Source organism: Nanorana parkeri, unplaced genomic scaffold (genome assembly GCF_000935625.1).
Source record: "Nanorana parkeri isolate BGI_ZX_2015 unplaced genomic scaffold, ASM93562v1 scaffold578, whole genome shotgun sequence".
NCBI classification, from domain to species: Eukaryota; Metazoa; Chordata; class Amphibia; order Anura; family Dicroglossidae; genus Nanorana; species Nanorana parkeri.
In genome coordinates, this window is record NW_017306846.1 from 937,154 (window position 1) to 964,061 (window position 26,908).

Below are 26,908 nucleotides of genomic sequence, written 5' to 3' on the forward strand. Positions count from 1 at the left end.
CAGGGCTGTATTAGCTGCTGGGGGCACGATATCGAGAGAGAGGAACGGTTACCTTACTACGCTGACCGTCAACGTTTTGTATCTACTCCCAATCTTTTGCGAGGAGTGGTACCCCCGCCATCTCCCGATTGGGTCTGCCTCTACTGGGGTCTGGGGCCTCTTTTCATTTTCTCTCTCCTCTTTCTCCCCTCCTTGCCATTTGCTTTTATTCTTTCACGGTCTGAGCCAGGGGGAACGACTGGGACGCACACAGACTCCAAGGACAACTTCCCTCTTCATCTCCTGAAGAAGCGCTATCTAGTGCGAAACGTTGAGAAAATCAAGCTCCTCCATCATCTTTCATTATATTAATCATGTTATGTATTTATGAACTTTTCAATCATGTTTTTTCAATCATGTTCAATTGCACAAGAATTCTGATTGTCATCTATATATGAATGAATTTAATCAATGTGGAGAGAGTTTACAGGGGAATCATGTTGTCAATTTTATCAATTCTATTTGCTTTTTAATCAATTAAAATATACTTTTTCAAGAAATTCTTGGTGTGCAAGTTGTCAGTCGGCTGCCTAAAAAACCCCAACTTCTCTGACTTTTCGATATAGTTTAAACACATAAAATATATAATATCAGTTTTAAAATTTGCAGTTGTTAAAAAAATAGAACTTAGGAAAAAAATTATCTCTTCAAAAAAAAAAAAAAAACCCCCATCTACTAGCAGAGATAAAACTTCTCAAAGTTTTTAAAGAATGTAAAACACAGTGCTAGGTTTTCTGATTAGAAGGCCCAGCACACTCTACATACTAGGCATCACAGATACATCTTATAATAAATATGCTCCTGTAAAATTACCAGTTTAAACAAATAAATATCAGTTTTACAACTTTCGGGTCTTAAAAAAAATATATAATTGACCCCCCAAAAAAGAAAAAAAATTATAATTCCTCTTAAGACTTTATTCAGTGACCAGCGAAGCCAATTAGGTTTGGTAAAGTTCAGTGTGGAAAAGTGTCCTCTCTATGCCAGGGTCCTCTTTATTCCTAGTCTGGCACTGCAAACACTGGGATTTGTAGCTCTGCATTGTCTTGAGAGCTCTATTATACCTTGAGTGCAAAGCGATTTTTGTATTTTTTTTTTGCAGTAGCTACCACCATTTTCAACATGTCACAGCCTAAAGTGTGACTCGAGACTGGATAACAAAGCTGTCTTAAACTGTGAACGCCTAACATGACACTTGCTAAGACATTTTAGCAACGTGGTAATGATCAACACCAGGATTGCTTTAGATCATCACTGGCGGCTGCGGGGATGTTGACAGGCTGACAAACATAAGACAAACCACAACTTGAAGTTAGTTTGTAGAAAAAGCTTTTGATGCACAACAGGGATGCTGGGGAAATAAGCCTCTGGAATTATTGCTTCTCTCTCTTCAAACACTTCCTGAACTTTATTATAAATGCCGGGTTTGCTTAAGATGCTTGTCCATACACAGTGGACATTGCTAGAAACTTGTAAAGATGTTCCTTTGTATACATATTAGGCAGGAGCAAGGGGCTGGCTGTATCTAAAATGGAAATCTGACAACTGGATATCCATACAATTGTCATCGACAAATCTCCACTATTGGAAAAGTTTGTGAAAAGGACGCGGCTCAAATTCGTATGCCCAAACTTATCGGCCCCGTCCAAAAAACGAGTGCAGGCCAGCAGAGCGATTTGCTGCAGTGACACATTGGGGGTCTCAGCTGCCATTGTGATGCGCGGGGTCCCTTGTGTGTCCCTGTGCCTTTAAGGAGGTTGGATTGCCTCCTGGCGAACCTGCACCCAATTTTATCTTTTGCTACATGTGCTCCAAGATGGAGACTCTCATAGGTAAGAGTTTGGACACAGAGGGGCCTTGATGAGGCAGTGCGGCTTTCACATATTCTGCAGAAGACGTGTATCTAAAGCAGAGGTGCCCACAATTTTTGTGTTAAGATCTACTTTTCAAATGACGAGCTACATGAGATCTACCAACGAAAAAAACCCTCCCTCGCTCTCTCTCCCCTGGCTGTCTCTCCTTGCTCTCTCTCCTGGCTGTCTCTCATTGCTCTCTCTCCTGGCAGTCTCTCATTGCTCATCCTCCTGGCTGTCTCTCCTCTCTCTCCTGGCTGTCTCTCCTCATTCTCTCTCTCCCCTGGCTGTCTCTCCTCTCTCTCTCCTGGCTGTCTCTCCTTGCTCTCTCTCTCCTGGCTCACCTTGCTGTATTTTGCCCACAGTGTAGTGCAACAGGCTGTGTAAACTAATATTCTTTGATGTAATACATAGCACTTCAACCACCAGAATCCACCAGAAAGGTGTCAGGGAGCTTGGCTCAGCAGACTCAGGCTAATAGGTAATCATATGTGCGCAGCTAAAATAAATCTATCAAAATGGAATAAAGGGGCCGCCATTCACACCCTTCGTGATCTACCAGCATCAGCTTTGAGAGCTACTGGTAGATCACAATCTACCTAATGGGCACTGCTGATCTAAAGCCTCTGTAATTAAACTTAGCGGTTAGACAGGTTTGTTTGTTTTTTATTTGCATGCTGGCTGGTGAGTGTGCTGGGGAACTTTTTGCTGTTGTATTGTTTAAAGCCCTTCCATGTGCACCTTGATTTAAAGCTGGTTATAAGTTGATGAGTGCGTTTGCCATTTGTTTTGCTTGCAGGCCAACAGCCATCAACAGTAATCCAATGTATGTAAAGCCGCACTCAACAGCCAGAGGACTTTGATGTAAAAAAGTTTCTTTCCATGAATCTAAAACATTACAAGTAGGGATGCACTGATATATCGCCCGCCGAAACATATTGGCCGAAAATGGCACTTTTTGCATAGTGCCGAAAGTGCCATTTTCTGGCCGATACAGCGGTGCATCCTATTCTCTCCTCCCCGCTGGGTGCTGCTCTGTCTCCCAGTGGGGCGGAGAGAAACTGTGACAGCCGGCTGAGAGCTTCGGGAGGAGAGCCCAGCCCAGCCTTCTGGACAGGAGACGAGTGCAAACACTCAACGGTCAGTGATTGCTGAGTGTTTGTAAATAATGGAGGACATAGTATGGTTTGCAACACCTCCTGTTCATTCATGATTGTGGTTATAGTAACCATACTCTGTCCTCATGTTATGAATGAACAGGAACACTCATAGAGGATTTCTGTTCATTTAGAACAGGGGCTGCAGAAAAAGAGATTGGAGACTGTGTCCTTATCTATTTTTCTATTTTAAAAGGTAAATATCAGGAGTCTAAAAGTAAAGTAAAAAAGAAAAATATTTAATAAAAAATTAATCAATAAATAAAAATAAATATAAAAAAATTAAAAAGTTTATAAAAAATAAATAAAAATAAAATGTTTAACATTTTTTAAAAAGTTAAAATAAAAACGGTTTCAGTTTCGCCCTGACTTTTTTTTTATTTCGGTTTTGAAATTGTCATTTCGGCGCACCTCTAGTTACAAGCATAACAAGAATCACAGGCTCTGACATATTTTGCCAAAAAGGCTTAATCATAAGAGACTAAGGAGAAAAAAATATAAGAACATTTGTTGTTAGCATTATTCACCCAAAGCAAATGTTCACATATATTCCTACGGCAAAGAGCCCTGCAAATGATTTATAAATAGACTGCTATGTGTCCAGGGCTTAGTCAACATTCACCTAGTGGCTCACAAAGACCCTGCCAACCATTCTGTACCTGCTGTACCTTCTCTTGATTCCCAGATGCCAGTAGTGCCAGATAATCCTCCTCCAAGTAGAGGGCGATGATCACATAAAGTATATGCATATCCTAAAAGTAATTTTATGGCACCTTTTTGCTGACATACTTTCCAGCCATCGGTGGGCAAACAATTCAAACCCCGTTCAACTCTAAAGCGTCAATGTATTTAGTGTTCTTGTTTGTCAAACAGATTGTCATAGTTGCAGCAATTTGTTTTTACAGATAGGGGTATATATTTTGTAAGTGACCTACAATGTCTTAAAATAGCTTCTTGTTTATCTCCTGAGCCCAGAAAGAAAAGTAATGATGCATATTTTGATTAATTAAGGACACTTAGTTATGCGTCATCAAGGCTTTGAACTGTAATCAATACAATCAACATGCAAAGGCCTACTACCACATTCTGTGCCAGATTGGGAGAATACTAAACAGTTCACGTCCTGACATTGGAGTGGAGAATAAGTAGCAAAACAAACTAAATGTCAGACTTCTCTTACGAGCAGTATTTGAGAGATGATGGTGGCGTGTCTTGTTGGTTTTCTTTTGATTTAATGAACTCAGTACCCTTGATCAGTCAAATCAATTTACCAATACCACAGATACACTGTCAGTTCTTCAAAGAGAAGTTATCATTATTGTGCATGCTTACTTATGAATGATTTGTATCTGTTACTTCCTATACTTGACTTTAGCTTAAAGGGGTTCTAAACCCTCCGTTTTTTTGCCGTTTTTTTTTTAACTTCTTGCCTATATCTACTGCTTGCTAGCAGTAGATATAGGCAAGAAGTTTTAAAAAAAACCCCTGCTTTAACTAGGTTTAAACTTACCTCGTTATTGCTGCGTGCTCCTGCGCCGAGAATCCGGAACTGCTCGTACGGCCGCAAAGGATCTTGGGGCGGGCGCAGGCGCAGTTCCGATTCTCGGCCGGGAGACGAGCAGAGATGCAAGGTAAGTCTATGGACGCTAGACTTGTGCGCCGTCAAAAAATTCGTTCTGTTTCGTTTCGTAATATCCGTTATTTCATATTTCGTAATTCGTAACTGAACTCAATTCGGATTCGTACGAAATACGAATTTTCGTTATAGCACTGGATCGGAGAGCCGCCGCACCGCTGGAGTGACAGATGAAAACATTAGGAAAGAAGAGGAAGATCGGAATAAGAGACATCATTTAAGGTAAGTGCTAACATTAACATGGGGGGAAGGACATTTTTTTTTGACTTATCACTTTAAGGCTAGGTTCACACCTGCACTACACCGCACAACACCCGGGACACGCATGCAGGCAGCGATTGCTGCGCGGCCCCATTGATTGCAATGGGGTGACATCCACGCGGCAATCGCAGAAAAAAGGTACAAGTACCTATTTTTTTGCGATACACGACGCGCGGCTGTTTTAGAAGTAAGGGCGGAAGCGCTGCGGGAAACCGTGCGATCCGCCTGGCGCGACTGGGGTGCCATTAGAAAATAATGGCACCCACAGCGCAATTGGTTCACATCTTGACGACTCCTGACCGCGCGTGAGGTGTCCCCTAGGTGTGAACCTAGCCTAAAAGTCAGGGGTTAGAGGTCACCTGAGTGCTTAATCCGACACACTCTAGCCCGGATTCTGGCTGTCGGTAACATCATCAAATTACAAAGTCTTATTATTTATATTCCTATAAAAGTGGAGCTTGCAGTATAAACATGGCCCACATATTTACTGAGGGCCCCCTACAACATGCTAAAATGCTGCACTACAATCAGGGGGTGACGTCACAATGCTTCTGACGAGATTCAGGGGAATGATGAGTAGCCGATATCTCACGCATTAACACTGGCACACTACAGCAGCTTCTTGTGAGATTTAGGCTATTCAGCATTCTCCGAGATCTGGTGATGTCACCATTGTCTGGGAGGCACAGGACGAAGTCAGGGTATGATGAGTTTACAGTAATATTTTTACCCACAGTTTTCTTTTAGTATTTAAGTGCAGCGATTTGGTATGGGGAGATGTAAATAAGCAGTCCTTGCATTTTGAATAAAAGGTCAGCTTTAACTATAGGGTTCTGTATTTTGAGACTCTCAGGAGTTGGAAGAATGTGTGTGGGGTCAGGCAGCTGGGAGAAAAACAACTGCCAGACTCCAGATGCTGAGCCCTCTGACCCCAGACAGTTCCACATATGTGCAGGCAGCAGATTTTCAACATCATTATGGAGGCAGATGAGTTGCTTTAGAGGTTTGTTGTGCCCAAGTACAATTCTTTTGACAGCATCCATGGCACAGTTTATGTTAATGAATATAGACTCCCAATATTCTCGTATGGTGATTTTGAAAAGGTTAAGGCACGAAATCCCACCAGTGGGGGTCACAAGGGGAGAAGGTCACATGACGGCCCTGACCAAAGAAAATCTTTTCTGAGCCTTCTTTTTTCCTGGACAGTGTCTTCTGAGACATAGATCCTAATTGGTCATCATGGCCACGTGACTGTGCTGATCAATGACTTTTAGCTGCTGTGAGATTTATGATGCTACACAGCTTCAGGGGCTGTGTAGCTTTCAAGAGTCATGATCGTTACACTGACTGGCATGGGCAGCAGGAGATGGTATTCACAGTAGCTAAGTGCAGCGGGTACCGGGGAGTGGGTAGATGGTTGTGATCTGGTTCACATTTTAATTTTTTATGAAAAGGTAGACTTACCCTTTAAGTCAGCATCATCAGTGTCTTGTCTTTATGGTGCTGGTTCTTTCCAGTGTTTGACTATACTACATGTAGATCACAAGAGTATGTCCTTTACTGCACATATGATTTGGCAGCTAAACCATTCCTGCTACATGCACTTTCCAGCAATTTGAGTATATAATAAAGTATGTATAACATTTTCCTTGTGGTATGGTGCCTTTAAAACAACCTGCACCTAATTCCTGAAAGCCTTGTGATGGATTCAGTTGAAGTTCCAACATGATTCAGGTAGTTCTTATCACCACTGCTTTAAAAACCTGTTACAGATTCAAAAATAATTAGCGCCAGTTTACAGATTAGGAAACTGGCGGTAATTATGACCAACTCTGATCTGGCATGCAGAGAGATGTCAGAGTTCAAAGCGGAGCATGTACAGTATATACTGGAGAGGTCTCATGAATGTGACAGCTTCCTACTCATTGTTCGTTTGTTGCTAGGACACTGGCTGCCCAATGGCTTATGTCCGGCCCCATTCTGCTTGTTTGGAAATTTCCCCAGCCGGCAGCTGAATGTAAACAAAGGGGCCGGGGATGCTATGGTCGTGGCAAATGGCAGTGCTTGCGCCAAATCCATGTACCTGTTACCAGGGGCGTCCCAAGGCCAGGTGTCACCCGGAGCGGAAGACCGGGTGACACTCCGCCGTGACGTCATCGTGCCTGCACGGTTATCTCATTGACGCCTGCCGGCGGGCCATCTTAGTGATGGACGCCGGGAGAGAGAGGAGGGGACGTTCACCTGGCGGGATGAGGTATGCTGCCGGGCCCCCTCCTCCTGACACTTTCGGGCTCTCTGTCCATGACCGAGTGCCCGACTTTTTAGAGGGGGTGACACCAAATGAATGTCAGTCATTTTGGCGTCACCCCTCCAATGGTGCCCCCCCCCCCGCATCCCCCTTGTGTCGCCACTGCCTGTTACCCCATGCATCTGGGGCGAGCACCGGCATCTGTCGTGCGGATGCACAAAAGATTTTGAAAAAACTTTTGGAGTGTCGTTTATGAATTCAGGGTTTAGCAGTTTGGTTGGAGATGCTCTTTAACACATTTCTAAGTACAGAAATGCTAAGCTCATACAATGAGAAACTGAAGAAAATGATCCCATCATGTTTCTATATTGTTATGTTAGCTTAAAAATATCATGAAATCAGCACAAACCGACAGTTATCATTTCCTGCACATTTTTCACAGAGAGCTGCCGCCTGACTAAGAGTAATCTGTTAATCTGTTTCGTGCCACGCAATCTGTCAAAATGACAGATACATTCTATCCTTAATACATAATATCTTCATTCACTGTATGTCTTGGTGGGACTTTCCTTGGCTTGCAGTAACATTTGGGAAATCATTTTCATTTGTTTTGGTGTTTGGAAGCTCTCCGATATTACACCATGCACTGTTTATTATCCACTGTGTTCCGTATAGGAAACTAATGAGACCATTTACAGACTTCGGGGGTTGGAGAATGAAATTGTAACTCCTTCACTAATGTGATGCAGTGTGTGTCAAACACGGGCCTGGAGGTAGCATTTTTTAAACACAGGGAAATATTATCTCCTCAGATAACATTTAAACTTTTATCATATTCTTTGCTCTCAGTCCTCTGCTTTCCGCCTCCAATCTGTTTCTATCTAAACTGGCCACAAAACATAGCCCTCATGGCATTTCAAACATTACAACTTTTTCCATGGAACAGAATAGTTTATGGACTTTCAAAGCCTCTATCACTATGGCGTGTATTTATAAACAATTTGCAGAGCCAATTGTCCTGCAAAACTCTGTGGCGTTCATTCTGTAAGAATGGAGGCTAAACAAATGCTCTTAGTATATTTTTTCCCCAGGTTGATTGTAATATTAGGAAAATACTGCATTATGCCCACTAGATGGAATAAGGGAGCATAGGAAATAAATACATATTTCTGTGCTCCTCAGCTCTATCTAGTGGCCATATTGTGGTATTTCCCTGATATTACATTCAACCTGGAAAGAAAATATAAAAATAAAATTTGTTTGTGCCTCCATTTGCAAGTATGTACATGCAGTTTTGCAGGATGAATGGCTCTGCCATTTTTTTTAATAAAGACATCCCTTTGGTACCCATGCAGACAGTAGTCTGTGTTTTGGTTCTTACTCAGCCCATTGAAGAAAATGGGGCCAGTATCGGCTGTGCTGCCCCTATACTCCCTGCAGCCCCGAGGCCAGGCCTCGGTGGCCTTGTGGGGAATCCTGCCCTGAGGGCACCCACATAGTGATAGGTCATAGGAAGGTGTTGAAGGCAGGAGGGGACAGCCCAGCTCTCTCAAATTTGCAGATCTGGACTCAGAAAGATGGTATATACAAAATTACATTAGGGACAGTCCCTAGATGCTAATCAGAAGAGTCTTCCCCAAGCTTGGTTCATATCAGAGAGTCTGATGACAGTTTCTGCATCTGAATTTCATGGCCCACCCGTATGCTGAGAAATAGGACAGGAGCTTTGCTCTCCCTGCTGGAATGCTTCAGCCATAACAGTGAGACTATCTAATTGAGGTGATGGAGGAGGAAACCCTGCTGTTTTAAATATCAAGAATGTAGTCCCTTGGGGATATAAAAAGACAGCAGGGGATTCAGAACTATCTACCCTAAACCTGAATATTAGTTTTGGAAGAGCTAGCACTTTAAAACAATTATTGGTAAGCGCCAAAATATTTTTAAAGCCTCTACAAAAGAATGTGTTTCTTCCCATCATAGTCTTTCTGTCTCAACTAATGTTAATTACATAAAATGTTACTGAATGCTTCATACGTGGGAGATGCTTTGTTGTAATGTTTCTCTGTGTTGCCTAGTTCTACCCTTTGAATGGTTCTTACACATTTTTAAGGAGCAGCAAATAATTGGCAAGTCAGACGAGGAGCAGCAATTATACTTAGCCAGAGAAGAATAGACACACACTGACCTGACCGAACTACCTGCCACAGAATTCCAGAGATGGCTTGTGCTACAGGCACACAATATGTTGTAGGAGTGTAATCATAGCACTTATGTTCTTTTATTTACTGTGGATCCCCAGGTCTGAGTGGGTGCCAGAAACTGTGTCTAAAAGAAAGTAAACATGTTTATTGGCTGCTTTGTGTCCTGAGGAACAAGGGTGGGAGGCAAGTGCCAACCCCACCTCTTATGGATTCCAAAATGTAAACAGGAAAGGGCTAATGGGGTCCTGGGGTTTTCTCATAAGCATTATATTGACATGTTAATGCTTCAGCAGCATAGATTTTAGAAATAAAATTGTGATAATTAAACTTGCCTAATAAAAGTTTTTTTTTTGTTACAGTACAAAACGGGTTTCTCTGCTCCGCAGGATTTAATCTCCAAACGAGGCTTTTACAGGGGTTCCTATTGGAGAGATTTCCCACTACTTCCTGTACGTTAAGTATTAGGATACATTTGTTTGTTTTTTCAGCCAAGCTACCTTTATCACAAGCCTAAGGAAAATCTCTACATACCACTATAGAGAATCCACTAGAGGATCAGTAGAGAGATATCAGCCTAGAAGAATGGACACCAGGGTGATAGCTACAAGTAACATGCAACTAAATCCACTGTTCTCTCTAAGTTATGCACGCCTGACTCCTGCACTCTTTGCATTATGCTATCCTGCGCTCTAAAGTCTCTGTGTTAAGCTCTCCGGACCACTGCACTCTATGAATTACACACTCCTGACCCCTGTTCTCTGTGTGATACCCGCTTCTGACCCCTGCACTCTGTGTGTTATGCACTCCTAAACCGAGCACTCTCTATGTTAAACATTCCTGAGCCCTGCACTCTGTGTGATACGCTCTGCTGAGTCCTGAGTGCTTTACTTTGTGTGTTATGCACTCCTGTCCCCTGTGCCTTGTGCGATATGCAGTTCCCAGCCCTGCATTCTTTGCATTATATATTCCTGAGCCCTGCACACTCTGTGCTTTGCACGCCTGGCCCATTAACTATCTGCATAATGCCCTCCTGGCCCCTGCACTCTGTGTGATACGGACTCCTGAGCCCTGCACTCTGTACATTACTCACTCCTGAGCCCTGCATTCTGTATTTTGCACACTTATGAGCCTATAATTCTGTGTGCTGCTCACTCCTGAGTCCTGCTCTCTGTACTTTATGTACACCTGAGCCCTGCACTCTAGGTGCTATACACTCATGGCCATTGTACTCTGTGGTCTTTTAAGCCCTGCACTATAGACACTATGTTTTAAATTTCATACACCTGAGCACTGCACTCTGTACACTGAACTTTATATGACATACTCCTGACCATTGCACTCATTGCTGTGTGCAGAAAAGCATATGTAATGGAAGAGTTTCATTTAAAAAAATTATTGTGCTGAGGCTTACATGTGTCTGTTAGACTCTTACATGTGGCTCAGTAATAACATTTTTTAAATATTTTTGTGTAAAATGACATATGTGTGCTGTATATACAGTGAGTAGGTTCAGGTTTTTATATAACCTTGCTCCTTTGGCCCCACACCCACCATATAACAAAGACTACAAGTGGCTGTGCCAATGCTTATTGCATAGGCATGATCTGCTGGGAAATCTGCCTTGATCAATAACATGCAGTTGCTATTGGAGTAAGTGCAGGTAGACAAGAGGTGTCTGTAAAGAGGCTCTAAAACGAACAAAATCCTCTGTCTACTAAGATCCTTTCATAGGTCATATTATGTTCTTCAAGACGTTTTTTGAGAAAGCCACTACCGAAGATCACCAACCTAGGTCAACTTGTGAGTCCCATTAAGAATTGTTAAGGAAGCTTTAATTTAACAATTAGCATAGGTCCACTTTAAACTGACTCGGCAACAAAAAAGTGCCAAAATAAAAACAAAAATGAAAAAACGATCAGTACCCGCTTGTCCCACAGCCCATTTATTGGAACTTTGCTCATTTGCCTCCAGCAGAATCTTCGCATCAAACACATTTTTTGGGTGTCTTGGATGTCTGGTCTCCTGATATGTAGTTACATCCGTGAGCCTCTACATTACTACAGGACATGATAGTGACGTAAGGACCAGTGGACTGAACCACAGTGCTTGGTGCGGAAAGCGGGCATCCAGCACCCCTAGAAATGTCAAGACTGTGAAGGTGACAGTGAAGACTGTCCTGCAGCCGCAAGAAAAGGCCGCAGGATAGGTGAGTACTAACAGTCTTTTTTGGGGGGTGTATACAAATATAATATGTTCATATATACACTATGAGCATTTTCAACCTGCAGTCTATTTAACAAACCTACAATACATGAAATGGTCAAGAATTTTTTTACATGAGGATGACTGGGTGGCAGTTTTCACGCGCAGTATATAAGTCCCTGGAAGTAATTGGCTAGTTCAGCGTTATGTTAATTTCTTGCAAGTTTCCACTTCTACCGTTAAATTAAATAAAGAAGACTTTCCTGCTTAATTTAACAACACATATTAAAGCCATTAGCTTTCTTTGATTTATGTGTGAACCAGTCGATTGACTAAGCCAATAAATTGTGTAAAGAAATGATAGAATGTTGAGTTTTTCAGCGTCTTGCGGTTCACCTGTAATCACAGCTCTGCGGAATATAACGGAGCGCGCTCATTAGACTATCTGAACATTGGCCATAGGTTGGGGGATAAAACGTAGAACTATAACAACTATAACTATAACAGTAGAATATTAGATTTGGCAATCACAAAGAAACCAGCCAAAGTTTTCACTGTAAAAATATAGGAATAGTGATATCAAACTACCTGTAATACAGTACACATTTATGTATCCAATATGTACATGCGTATATGAAAAATAAATAGTGCCTATATAAAATAGAATGTGTAGGAAAAAAACAAAAACAAAGGCTACCGCACATTTATAAAGCAGGGCTTCAAGCACAGCTCATAAAAATGAGCAACAAAAAGGAAAGAGTAAAAAAACCCAGAAGATGCCAAAATGATTTGACTCTCCTCCAATCATGTTTAACACAGCAGAGAGAACTTCGTGAAATACGGCAGGCTTCATACTTTGATCTGCCTTTTATGAATGGCCAGCATGTAACATTTATAAGAAAACAGAAGTATTAACACCATAGATACTTCTGAGGAAGTGGAGCAATTTCAGCGAAATGCGTAGCGTGTACTCCATCCAAATACACCCAGTTCATCTATGTGAACCGGGTGTATTTGATGTGATATGATATGAAATGTATGTGATGTGCAAAAATCTGAGTAGGATGGGTGAAGGTGATATAATTGTGTAATGTAGCCACAGCCATCATTTTATATCAGAGCATGTTTTTTATTATCCGAGTATATTAATGTTGATCTGCATGTAAAATAAAGAACTTAAAAAAATATATGATGTGTTAGTGCGGGTACCTTAAACTCCGCTTTCTATACTTATGGACTACTAAGTTAGTATTGGGATGTGATACCCCACTATGTGAGACGATAGATAGTTAAGAAAACACAGGCATATTGACCAGCAAAGGTTGTACTTTGGTAGGTAATTGCCTAACTAATAAACATGGCTGTAAAAGGCAAGAGGATAGCCTTGGTGGCCTCATGTAGGAGGACCATAGTGATGCAGGGATTTGGGACTAGGATATGTTCCTGGTAGGGTGTCAAGAAAGTGTAATAAAAGTTAGACCCCCTCCAGGTAGGATGATTAAATATCTGGTAGTTTTCTCTGAAACATTTTTGACCATTTATATGTACAACCAACACAAACATCAAAACAGTAAGAACCCCCCCCCCCTCTCCCCACACACTACTGCATTTAAAAACGTCAACCCATTAAGATCTCTTGAAAACAACTGGGGGAGGAAGAGAGTCAGCCTGTGCAGGATATATTGTATCCAGGGGCATAACTAGAAATCACAGGGCCCCATAGCAAAATTTTGTATGGGGCCCCGTGATTGCTAGTTATGTCACTTGCGTAGCCCACCATAGACTCCCTATGGTGGGCTCTGCAAGGTCTCAGTTGCGCTGTATGCTTCTTACGTGTCACCGCCGTGGTCGCCACCGCCGGGCCCCTGCCTCCTCTTCCGTTCCCGGGCTCCACCTCCTCTTACATCACTGGGCCCACCTGCTCTTAGATCGCTGGCCATTGATGTGAGAGGAGGCGGGGTTGCTGTTAGGCGGGCCCCGCCTCCTTCTTTACTGCAAATGCCGGTGATCGATCGAAAGTTCGAACTTATCAAGTTCTGGGACCGGAAGTCGTGCGGTCCCACAACTCGATAAGTTTGGACTATCGATAGAACACCAGTGCAACCGGCCTATTCTGCCGCATCTGCTGGCTGTCACTGACACAGCTCCGCAGCGGCCGTGAGTGGGAACGTTGTCCATCACAGCAGCTGCTGAGCTATGTCAGTGACAGCCATCACCCAAGACGCCATAGCAACCCAGGCGGCCCACACGGCATCAGAGGGATGCCTGGCCGGGCCCCCCCATGTGCACAGGCCCCATAGCGGCCCCCTGAGTCGCTATGGCGATTGTTACGTCACTGATTGTATCATTGTATAATGGTGACATACTATAAATATTTTGATGAATATCTGTAATATATATCCAAAGCTTCTATCCAACGAGACAAATCTGTTGTTTGCATGTGCATATTCATATACTATATATATATAATGCAACTGGTGAAAGCTGTAACTGTATATCGTTTTTCAATACAGGAATTCTGGAGTAGATAAATGTCTTGTCCATATAGAGCCAGAGCTGTAGGTTGTATCATGATATATACATGGTATCAATACGTCTTGGGGAACAGCACACCCCACGTTCCCTGTCGTTCACCTCCACAATGTCACTGTATGAGTAGGTAATAAAAAAATCCTCCCATCAGTATCCAAATATGAATAGTCAGAGGCGGCTCTTTAATTAGGCTAGTTAGGCGGTCGCCTAAGGCCTCGCGCTCCCGAGGGCCTCGCGGCCGCTTAACTCACCTAATCTAAAGCAGGGTTAGGCAGGGCTGGTACTGCGGGGGAGAGAAAAAAAAAGTATTACTTCGTCTGTCCCGACTCCCGAGCTCCCCCGCCGAGGCTGCACGAGGCTCCACATTCCCCTGCTGGGACTCCGCTCCGTCTGCAGCCCAGCCGGGCTTTCCTAGTGGCAGTGCAGCCCCAGGAGCAGCAGGAGGAGAGGGAGAGCCGGGACGAAGCAGCCAGCAGCACATGAGGTAGGGAACCGCCGGGGCAGCAATGGCAGTCAGAACGGGACAGGTCACCTGGAGTCCAGGGATGCAAATAACGATGGGGGAGGGGTGGGCACGCCCACTGACAGGGCAGGAGGTGGAGGACACCGGGGCTGGGGCCCTGCACCGCCGGTCCAGTGAAGAAGAAGCCGCTGTGGAAGGTAAGGAGCTGTAAGGAAAGGCCCCCCCCCAACCAGCCCTACTGAGACCCTGCAGAGCCCACCATAGAGATTCTGTGTGGGCTGTGCAGGATCTATGGTGGGTTCTGCAGGCGTCAGGTGGGTCTGTTGCTATGCACAGAGAGTTGCTATACCCAGAGCCCAGTGCATTGCTATACCCAGTGCGTTGCTATACCCAGAGCCCAGTGCGTTGCTATGCCTAGTGCATTGCTATGCCCAGAGTCCAGTGCGTTGCTATGCCCAGAGCCCAATGCTTTGCTATGCCTAGTGTGTTGCTATGCCCAGAGTCCAGTGCGTTGCTATGCACAGAGCCCAATGCATTGCTATGCCTAGTGCGTTGCTATGCCCAAAGTCCAGTGCGTTGCTATGCCCAGAGCGTTGCTATGCTTTGTGCGCTGCTATGCCCAGAACCAAGTGCGTTGCTATGCCTAGAGCGTTGCTATGCACAGAGCGTTGCTATGCCCAGAGCCCAGTGAGTTGCTATGCTCAGAGCCCAGTGTGTTGCTATGCCCAGAGCGTTGCTATGCCCAGAGCGTTGCTATGCCCAGAGCCCAGTGCGTTGCTATGCCCAGAGCGTTGCTATGCCCAGAGCCCAGTGCGTTGCTTATGCCCAGAGCCCAGTGCGTTGCTATGCCCAGAGCCCAGTGCGTTGCTATGCCCAGAGCCCAGTGCGTTGCTGTGCCCAGAGCCCAGTGAGTTGCCCAGGCATAGCAATGCGCTTTGGGCAAAGCAACGCACTGGGCATAGCAACGCATTGGGCTCTGGGCAAAGCAACGCACTGGACTCTGGGCATGGCAACGCTCTGGGCATAGCAACGCACAGGGCTCTGGGCATAGCAACGCACAGGGCTCTGGGCATAGCAACGCACAGGGCTCTGGGCAAGGCAACACAATAGGCATAGCAACGCATTGGGCTCTGGGGATAGCGTTGCTATGCCTAGTGCATTGCTATGCCCTGAGCCCAGTGCGTTGCTATGCCTAGCGCGTTGCTGTGCCCATAGCCCAGTATGTTGCTATGCCCAGGGCCCAGTGAGTTGCCCAGGCATAGCAATGCGCTTTGGGCAAAGCAACGCACTGGGCATAGCAACGCACTGGACTCTGGGCATAGCAACACATTAGGCATAGCAACGCATTGGGCTCTGGGCATAGCGTTGCTATGCCTCGTGCATTGCTATGCCCTGAGCCCAGTGCGTTGCTATGCCTAGAGCGTTGCTATGCCCAGAGCCCAGTGCGTTGCTATGTCCAGTACATTGCTATGCCTAGAGCCCAGTGCGTTGCTATGCCTAGAGCCCAGTGCTTTGTTATGCTCACAGCCCAATGCATTGCTATGCCCAGAGCCCAATGCATTGCTGTGCCTAGTGCATTGCTATGCCCACAGCCCAGTGCGTTACTATGCCCAGAGTGTTGCTATGCCTAGCGCGTTGCTGTGCCCAGAGCCCAGTATGTTGCTATGCCCAGTGCGTTGCTATGCCCAGGGCCCAGTGAGTTGCCCAGGCATAGCAATGCACTTTGGGCAAAGCAACTCACTGGGCATAGCAACGCATTGGGCTCTGGGCATAGCGTTGCTATGCCTAGTGCATTGCTATGCCCTGAGCCCAGTGCGTTGCTATGCCTAGAGCGTTGCTATGCCTAGAGCGTTGCTATGCCCAGAGTCCAGTGCGTTGCTATGCCCAGAGCCCCGTGCGTTGCTATGCCCAGAGCCCCGTGCGTTGCTATGCCCAGAGCCCCGTGCGTTGCTATGCCCAGAGCCCCGTGCGTTGCTATGCCCAGAGCCCCGTGCGTTGCTATGCCCAGAGCCCCGTGCGTTGCTATGCCCAGAGCCCCGTGCGTTGCTATGCCCAGAGCCCCGTGCGTTGCTATGCCCAGAGCCCCGTGCGTTGCTATGCCCAGAGCCCCGTGCGTTGCTATGCCCAGAGCCCAGTGCGTTGCTATGCTTAATGCTTTGCTATGCCAAGAGCCCAGTGAGTTGCTATGTTGCCTGGGCATAGCAACGCACTGGGCATAGCAACGCACTGAACTCTGGTCATCGCAACGCACTAGGCATAGCAACGCACTGGGCTCTGGGCATAGCAACATTGGTATGCCCAGAGCCCAATGCGTTGCTATGCCTAGTGCTTTGCTATGCCCAGAGTCCAGTGCGTTACTATGCCCAGTGCGTTGCTATGCCCAGGCAACATAGCAACTCACTGGGCTCTTGGCATAGCAACGCATTGGGCTCTGGGCATAGCGTTGCTATGCCTAGTGCATTGCTATGCCCTGAGCCCAATGCGTTGCTATACCCAGAGCACAGTGCGTTGCTATGCCCAGAGCCCAATGCGTTGCTATGCCTAGTGCTTTGCTATGCCCAGAGTCCAGTGCGTTACTATGCCCAGTGCGTTGCTATGCCCAGGCAACATAGCAACTCACTGGGCTCTTGGCATAGCAACGCATTGGGCTCTGGGCATAGCGTTGCTATGCCTAGTGCATTGCTATGCCCTGAGCCCAATGCGTTGCTATACCCAGAGCACAGTGCGTTGCTATGCCCAGAGCCCAATGCGTTGCTATGCCTAGTGCTTTGCTATGCCCAGAGTCCAGTGCGTTACTATGCCCAGTGCGTTGCTATGCCCAGGCAACATAGCAACTCACTGGGCTCTTGGCATAGCAACGCATTGGGCTCTGGGCATAGCGTTGCTATGCCTAGTGCATTGCTATGCCCTGAGCCCAATGCGTTGCTATACCCAGAGCACAGTGCGTTGCTATGCCCAGAGCCCAATGCGTTGCTATGCCAAGAGCCCAGTGAGTTGCTATGCCCAAAGCGCATTGCTATGCCTGGGCATAGCAACACACTGGACTCTGGTCATCGCAACGCACTAGGCATAGCAACACACTGGGCTCTGGGCATAGCAACGTTGGTATGCCCAGAGCCCAATGCGTTGCTATGCCTAGTGCTTTGCTATGCCCAGAGTCCAGTGCGTTACTATGCCCAGTGCGTTGCTATGCCCAGAGCCCAGTGCATTGCTATGCCTAGTGCGTTGCTCTGCCCAGAGCCCAGTGCGCTGCTCTGCCCAGAGCCCAGTGAGTTGCTATGCCCTGAGCCTAGAGCGTTGCTATGTCTAGAGCCCAGTGCGTTGCTATGCCCAGAGCCCAGTGCGTTGCTATGCCCAGAGCCCAATGCGTTGCTATGCCCAGAGCCCAATGCATTGCTATGCCCAGAGCCCAATGCATTGCTATGCCCAGAGCCCAATGCGTTGCTATGCCTAGAGCTCAGTGCGTTGCTATGCTCAGAGCCCAGCGCATTGCTATGCCCAGAGCCCAGTGCGTTGCTATGCCCAAAGTGCATTGCTATGCCTGGGCATAGCAACGCACTGGACTCTGGTCATCGCAATGCACTAGGCTCTGGGCATAGCAACGTTGGTATGCCCAGAGCCCAATGCGTTGCTATGCATAGTGCGTTGCTATGCCCAGAGCCCAATGCGTTGCTATGCCCAGAGTCCAGTGCGTTACTATGCCCAGAGCATTGCTATGCCTAGTGCGTTGCTATGCCCAAAGCCCAGAGCGTTGCTATGCCCAGAGCCCAGTGCGTTGCTATGCCCAGTACATTGCTATGCCTAGAGCTCAGTGCGTTGCTATGCTCAGAGCCCAGTGGGTTGCTATGCCCAGAGCCCAGTGTGTTGCTATGCCCAGTACATTGCTATGCCCAGGCCGCCTCGCACTCCTCGCTCTCTCTCTCCTGGCCGCCTCGCACTCCTCGCTCTCTCTCTCCTGGCCGCCTCGCGCTCTCTCTCCTGGCCGCCTCGCTCTCTCTCCTGGCCGCCTCGCTTCGCTTTAGTCTGTATATTCTGCAAAAAACATAAATTGCTGCACAGCACGAGTGTTGGGGTTCCGTTCTAAGAAAAGGTGGCAACCCTAATCAGATCACCTCCCGGGTGAAAGGGGGCCAGGGCTGGATCTAGCAAAAAGCTGAGGGTGCCGGGGGGGGGTGGTTGTGTTTTGGCATGTGTAGGCTGTCAAATCCCTGCAATGGCCCTGGGCCGCTCCGCTGGACATCCGCCTCGCTCTACCATCACTTATCACAGTTCAATTCAAATTTTTTCAGTATGGGTGTAAGTGGGGACCTCACATTTGATTTTTGCCTAAGGCCTCCCAAGGTCTAAAGCCGCCTCTGTGAATATTAGATAAGTAAAGTAGTGACACTCACCCGAGTTCCAAGATGTGATCACCGCACGGGTATGAGCTACCTCACACCTAACATGTTTCGCTCCTCACGTGAGCTTTGTCAAAGGTATGTTAAAGTGTGTGTATAAAGTACAAAAACTGAAAGGAGTAGGGGACATTTGGCAGGACATGGTAGAAAGTAGCAGATAGATATGTAACTGTTTCTGTTATTGAGATGAGAGAGAACAAAGAGTAGAAAGTAAAAGAAGGGTAGTGGCAGGAGTAGAGCATTGAGGGGTTTCAGGGCATAGAAGAGTTAGGTAGAGCAGAAAGGAAGGGGGCGAAAGAGGGAGAGAAGGAATTAGTCCCCATAGTCTTTACAGTGACTTTATTCATAAAACAAATACATTAAAAAAAATAGACAAACTTCATGTATAATCTTTTCAATTAGTACTTTTAAAGGCATTGCTCATGTGAATAGTTTGTAATTATGTATGTGCATGGGGCAGCCATTTTGCCTTATTACACATGCAGTCTCTGCTTTCAGTTCAGTGCTACACAATGGTTGTGCTTTACTGCTCCCTCCTATAATGCAAGTCCAAAAGTTGTCAGACCTATTGAAAACCATGCACTCCCATGTGATTGATCTCTTACTGCAAAACACAGCAAGAGTTGTTAAGCAGTTATACTTAGGGCTTGTTCACACCAAGCGCGGAGCAGATCCGGACCAGAGCAGGTGCAGACCGGATCAAAACTGCGTCCAATGTATTCCTATGGTATTTTGACCTCCAGTTCACATCGCAGCGTGCGGATCCAGACCAGATCCAGACCGGATGAAAAAAATGCGGAAAGCCCTATTTTACCTGCTCTGGATCTGGAACGCATCAAAAACGCAAAAACGCATCAAAAACGCATGCAAGTGCCTGAAAGTCAATGTTAAACTTTTTTTTACCAAAAACGGCCCTAAACGCATCAAAAACGCATCCAAAACGCGTCTAAAACGCGGCACAACCCACTACACTGCGTGTGCAGAAACCTGACCGGATCTGGTCTGCATTTGGTGTGAACAAGGCCTCAAAGGAGAACCATGAGGTGAGTGATTTCCACTCATCCTCATAGCTAGAGCCAACCTGTGATAAAGAAGCTTTCACAGGTCGGCTCTATTGATCGGGAAGTGAGCGAACACATAGTCGCTCCATCACTTTCTGATCATCTCCCTGTAGAGAGCGGTGACTGCTAGTCACTGCTCCCCGCAGGGATTCCCCCCTCCCCTCTCTGATCCTCCAGCGCTGAGTGGAGGAAGGGACAGGGGAGGGGTGGGCACAGCTGGCTCTGCCTCTAGATTGGCAGAGCCAGCTGTCACTCACGCAGCTGGGTGGATCTCTACAGTATTGTTGGGATCCGTCCTGGCAACAGTCCGCGATATACTGAGCTTTGGGTCATGGGAGGAGGTTAGTATATGTCCTCCCGTGACCCTAAAGAGAACTATGGGGAAAAACACTTACCTCATAGTTTTCTTTTAAGCAGAGAAATTGTCCTAGCTAATCCTCTCTGCCTCTAGTGATTAACCTCTTGCCGTCCGCCCGTAGTAGAAAAACGGACGGACGGACGGACGGCACTGCTGCATTGGCGGGTTGCCATCGCCAGACGGCATTTTCCTTCTGCTCGCGCGCGCCCCCTAGCGGGCACGACCGGGCAGAAAAGACCCGTCCAATGCGAACACCCGGTGCCGGGTGTTTCACATATAGGCGATCAGCGGCTCCATAGCCCGCCGATCGCCTATATGTGCTCGTTTGCGTCACCTTGAATCCCGGGATCCGCTGCCCCATCTGCGGCCCGGGATCGGCTCGGAGGGTGTCAGGAGGAGGAGGGCGGGAGATCAGCTCCTTGTGATGTAAGTGATTACATCACTTCCGCATTCACCTGTCAGTCATCTGGCTGCTATTGCCAGAGAGAAGAAGCTGATAAAGCAGATCTCTGCTTCATCAGCTTCTTTTGGGGTCCACAGGTGACTTTAGGGGTCCTAGAGACCCCTAATATCTCCATAAAGAGGACCTGTCAGTGTGCCTTTGCTATTATATAGGGGGTTGTTATCCCCATGCAGCGCTGAATACTGAAAAATGGCCTGGATGGGAAGGGGGTTTAACACCGCGGATGTCAACTGGTTAATCTGCACACCTCTATATTTATTACAATACAAATATTGAAGCACAAGCCTGTAAGAATATGAAAGTTGCATAAAGAAGGTAAACTTTGTACAAATAACTAAAAATACACATCCAACAAAAATGCATTATATATTATTTTTAACCCATATCTAATGTCCTTACATGTCCTCCAGTGTTCAAAATATTTTCCTACCCATTGCACAATACTATTTCCAGGTCAGCCTAAAGATATGTCCATAGCCTGACCAGTGGCAGCCAAGTGAACAACATCTGGCAAGTCCCTTTTGACTCGCTTTAGTCTTTAGTTCTTGTTAAGAAAGTGGAATTTAAATTGGAAATTACATAAATGAAAGCCATGTGTGTTGTCTACCAAGCAATAAAATGGCACTTGCGTTTCTCTAACCACTAATAAAAAAAATGATAGCAGACACCAACCTGTTTAACAGAAGCAAATGATAAAAGTTGAGTCATAGCATAGTCAGGGCATATACGAGTCCCAGGCATGATCCTAAAGAGCCATTCTGCATTAATAAAGAGGCCCGGCGTGGTCTTGAAACAGCTTATATATGGTGACTTCAATGCCGACATAAAAAATCATTTGCATATCACAAAGGTAAAGAATATTGTATGCACACTCAGTGGAGCCATCCATTACATCACTTCAGCACCCTATATCTACAAGTGACACAAGAATGTGCAGTGTGTGAGCAGCATATAATGTTAGATTTTATGTCCGTATGCATGGGAGCAGATGTAAGAGGTTGTCTGGTGAGAAGAGCCTGGATAGCAGTGTGGGAGATTGCAAACACCTTTTAGGTGAAAAGTCAGCATTTGCAAACCGTGTGCTCCCCCCAGAGTCAGGAAGGGCAGAGTCCCGGCCACTCCAAAAATCCTTCTCAAACTTTAGGTTTGTAACATGATAATTACATTGCAGTTATTGTGGAATAATTCATTGTGAAACCTTACAGTTAGAGCAATACGATTCAACTGGCTTGCTATGGTACAGCAAACAGAGCTCTACCAGGGACTCCTGGTGCTTTAAACGTGTTATTAAAGCGGACCTTTACACTCAAAAATCACATTTTACCAATGCATACCTCTATGTATGATGATTAATCATAAAATAGACATGTCAGGTGTGAAATGCTGTGATTCTGAAATACTTACACTTGCAGAGCATTCACTTTGAAAAGGCAAAATTACTTCAGTTTGGCAAAACAATGCACACTGGGCTTGCCTTGTCATCAGCAAAGCATTGCTGGCAAATCTCATCTGTAATCTCACAAGATCTCGGGGAAAGGCATTTTCCTCCGAGATGATGTGCTTGGTCACATGTCCTGGTCACATGTCCTAGTCACATGTCTAGTCACATGTTACTAGAATTCCAGGAAGTAAAAGGAGATCTAGTAATCTGCCCTCAGTAAACATGGCCACTGTCAGAAGACAGAGAAATAAGGTGTGCAAAGAATACAAATCCGGCAATTATCTGGAAGTATGTGTTTGTAGATTGTCATTACTAAACATTTCTAAAGGTGTGTTTGTTGTTATTTTAAAGATATGGGTAAAGGTCCGCTTTAAAAGTTGACAAATGACAAAATTTGGGGCTGTGCAATGCTATTCTGGGTTTTTGCTGCCAGTGGAGGTGCTGGCCTCAACGGCCAGTGTATCCACTATCAGCCAGCCACCACAGGCAAAGCAAGTGTCCCCTTCCTCGCCCGCTCGCGGTCCTGCTGCAATGATGGGGGCAGGCACACATTTGATGTCAATGGCTGCTATGAACGCCGGCAGTCCTAGCAACCAATGACTGTGGAGAAAAGGACATTGGACGTCATTGGTTTTTAGGACGCCAGCGGTCCTGCACTGGGTTAAGGCTGGTAGGCTGGTAGGGAAGCCAGCACAGACAGTAATTAGACACTCAAAGAATCACTTTGTGCCTTTTATACAACTATATCAATGCCTCTTTATAGTAAGAAATATTCACGATAAAACCAAGTTAAGCAAGTTTAGCCCTCAGCTATTTCATGCCGATTGCTTTAGTCCTAAGGCCAAATTTGTAACAACTGAAAATGAGTTCTGTCTTGGTGACTACATTTCAGGTCTTTGTCGATCAACGTGGTGTATTTTAATTATTTTAGGAACAAATTAAGTTCTACACGAGATATTGTATGCAGTGAAACCTGGAGATTAGTAGGGTTAAAGTGCAAAATAACCTGAACCCTGCGAGGCACAAATATGGATAATTGAGATCATTAAGCGTCCGAGAGCGGGGCCTGGGATACGAGTTTTACGGTCTATTACTCTTGTTATGCCAGGATCATAGGAGACAAGGGAATAAACACTACTGTTAGGAAATGATGATTAAATAACATATTCAATAACTGACAACATGCAATGATCATTACAGCAGTGCAGGATAAAAGGTTATGTTGGGTCGTAGGCAGCAATCATGATCCGGCTCCTCAACTCTCTGTCTAAGGCTAAAACACCGCAAAACATGAGCTTACTTCCTCTGCTGGAAATGATATTGTCAAAGAGGAAAATAACAATAAGCATTAGTTTTATCTGAATTGGCTACTAACACAAATCCCATTTCCTTTTTGTGAAAACAGTTGTAAATTGATAATGTCCCCATGAAATCCACATGTGCAGGCTTTGATCTTATTTCACTGTGTCTGGCTACTTCTCAACCTTGTCTTTTAAATGACCCTGCCATCATAGGGTCACTTGTAAATCATGCTTGCTAAAATAATCCGGCTTATACCTACTTTTCTGGAGACCTGTTTTTAAAAAAAAACGCCACTGCTTTACTGCTTCCCTTGATGCTGCAAGTATTCAACAGTTCTTCCCACTGACCCCTGGTTCCTGTAGTAAGGTAGTACAAGCCAGTGGAAGAAACAATAGCAAGTGGTGGTGAAGCAAGTTTTCATATTGCCAGAAGTTGGAATATTTGCAGTGGCTGGGAGAACAGTGAAGCTTTTCAAGAAACAGCTCACTGGATTGGTAAGTAAAGGTTACATTTAGCAGGTCTGTTTTACCTACAAGTGACTCCGTGCTATCAGGGTCACTTTAATGTATCAATGGAAGAAAAATTAATCTCCTATGTGAAATTCACATAATCTGTTTTGTGGAGGGGTGGACACAGACACAACATTTGTATTAAGTGCTGGACAGCGTATTAATTGATGAATTGTTGTAAGGAAGATAGTTAAACCTGTTATTTTGTGGAATTTGGCAATTTTCACAATTGCAGGGTTAGATTAAAGACCATTTAAAAATGAAAGATACTTTCAACCACTAAGTTTATGTCAGTGGATCACCCAAGAATAGATGAAATCCAGCATTAAAATTAGGGCCACATAGCTGGTGTGAGTGAGCTGAAATGAAGAACAATCTGATTTTTAACATACCTCCCCACTGCAAGGGTTCACTGTTTGTTATTCCTAGGGTAAGATGAATAAGGTGATATACTTACCCTTTTCCTCGCTCCCCTGGCAGCCAGTACTCTCCTCCTCTGTCCAGAGATCTGGAACATGGGTCAGGCTTTGGGGGACTGGTTGCATGAAAAAGAGGAATTAGGTAAAAAAAAATATATTACCTTATTCATCAACGCATGCAAACCGGGCAGTTAATCATTGCACTGTGGAGGGGAACCCACTGCAAGGGTGAAGTTCAGGTTTAAGGGTGGATTCACAGTACTGCTTTGCGGTAACATGCATTACCACAATGTGCGATAATATACAAACTGCAGTTCAGTGCTCATTGAAAGTGGAAGGAAAAAATTGAGTTGTCACCAGAACAGGAATATTATTATTATACAGGATTTATATAGAGCCAACAGATTGTGTAGCGCTTTATAATATAAGGAAGACATTACAATCACAATACAATTCAAGACAAGATGGTAAGGAGGGCCCTGCCCGTGAGGGCTTACAATCTAAAAGGGAGGGGCAAGTGATACATGAGGAGGTAGCTGTGTGGGGATGAATTGTTTGAGAGTGTGATGGTTGAGTGGTTAGTTTGAGGTGGGATAGACAGTTGTTACTGCAACAAGGGTCTCCTTTTAAAATTTCCCTTCTAAGAGGGAACATCCCTCAATTTGCAGAGATTTCCTCTCACTTTCAGTTGTGTCTACAAGACAGTAAGTAAAGAGAAATCTCTCAACAGACACATAGATGGCAAAAAGCCGGACAGAGATTTTAAACATGCTCTACTGTATAAACATTATTTTAAGAATATACTTTAATTCCAATGATTGTATACGAGAGAATTGAAAATGAAGATGTGCTGTAAAAATGTTTTGGACCAGTGGGACCTCACTTGTTAACTGGTATAAATAAAATGTTTGATTCTATTATATATATATACTGTATATGTCTTTATGTAGGTGTGAGAAGAAAATGCTTTGAATGTTATACACATTGATGTTGAGCCACCTGGAATGATATAGAGTGTGGGGAGCTTGAGTTGACCTTCCTATAGAGCAAAGTGTGTCTCTCTTGTGACAAAATGAAGAGAAATTACGATCAACTCTACAATGTCTGAAATCCTGAGTCACAATGGCAGCGGAAAATGTCTTCCATGCCACAACGCAAAAGTGCTAATGATCGAATACAATCTTTAAACAGTTGAGCTTTGAAACATGGGGGAGAATAATGAGGGACACACAGAACTGCTTAAGCTCACAGCAAAAGTTTGTAGCTGGTGTCACTTCCTTTACCCCCAGCAATGTCAAAGATGTTGTTCAGTCTTCTTGTGACTGAAAGTACTGACCCTTCTTTTGTGAGATATTGGGGGTGATTTACTAACCTAAACACAGGCACGCACTAGGTGCGTGTGATTTTTACACAGCAAAACGTATTTATCAACCAAAAAGTCTCTGAAAGCATATTTCCACTAATGCCATGTATGGAAAAATCATGCACATGATGCATATATAATGCTGCTTCACAGTTTAGACAAAAATGGTTAGCTCATGCATTTACATTCCTGCATTCATCAACACAAGCAACACAATGTAGAGCTAATTTACACAACGTCACCTTGCAATTCATGCAGGGCTTTGCACAACACACCTGCTGGGTGTGTACACACTACAAAGGTGTCTAGATTCCACCAATAGATCATGCTGGGAGGGAACACACTACAGAGGTGTATACATGTTCGTGGCGTGTTTATAAGGTTAGTAAATCAACCCCATTGTCTCTGAGGGTTCTAGAAAAATGCCACAGCAACACTTGGGGCCGCTCTGGGGTAAGCCACTATTACGTTTGCTATCCTGTGGCACCAGTGACTTTATGACTGTCACCTTACCATATATACAACTTATTTTACATACAAGAGAACAGTATTTGAATAAACTGAAACTGGGCTGTTAATACACAAAAAAAAGTCTAATAATACTTTAAAAGCAATAAAAACCCAGCTGTCTTAAATCCCCAGCACTAAATATTGACATCAAGCGCTGCAAGTCTCCCTCTCCTGGTTGGGAAATGGCTGCCAGCAAAGGGAGAATTGCGGTGCTGGACCTCGGTAAGTACAGATCTGCAGAGGGGGAGATTGCTTAGGTCAGGATGGGGGCCAAAAGTAAGGCTAACGAAAATGTCAAGGCTAACAAACGCCCGTCCACACAGGCCCTAAATGACACTGTTGATGAATTTTGAAAACAAGTATTATTTTGAGTAAAGGTAAATACTGCAAGCTGTACAATCAAAGTACGGATTAGTCCTAGAAGAGTTTAAAAAAAATACACATATTTATAATTTTTAGTTTGTTTTCACAGAAATCAGTGGCGTAACAACCG

The 26,908-nt window shown here is 45.0% G+C and overlaps 1 protein-coding gene across 1 annotated transcript in view; it reads right to left on the bottom strand.

The window, feature by feature from the left end:
- The window catches only part of LOC108791852 (uncharacterized protein C3orf67-like), a 103,841-nt gene that overhangs the window by 16,106 nt on the left and 60,827 nt on the right, over positions 1 to 26,908 (bottom strand). The window lies entirely within an intron of this gene.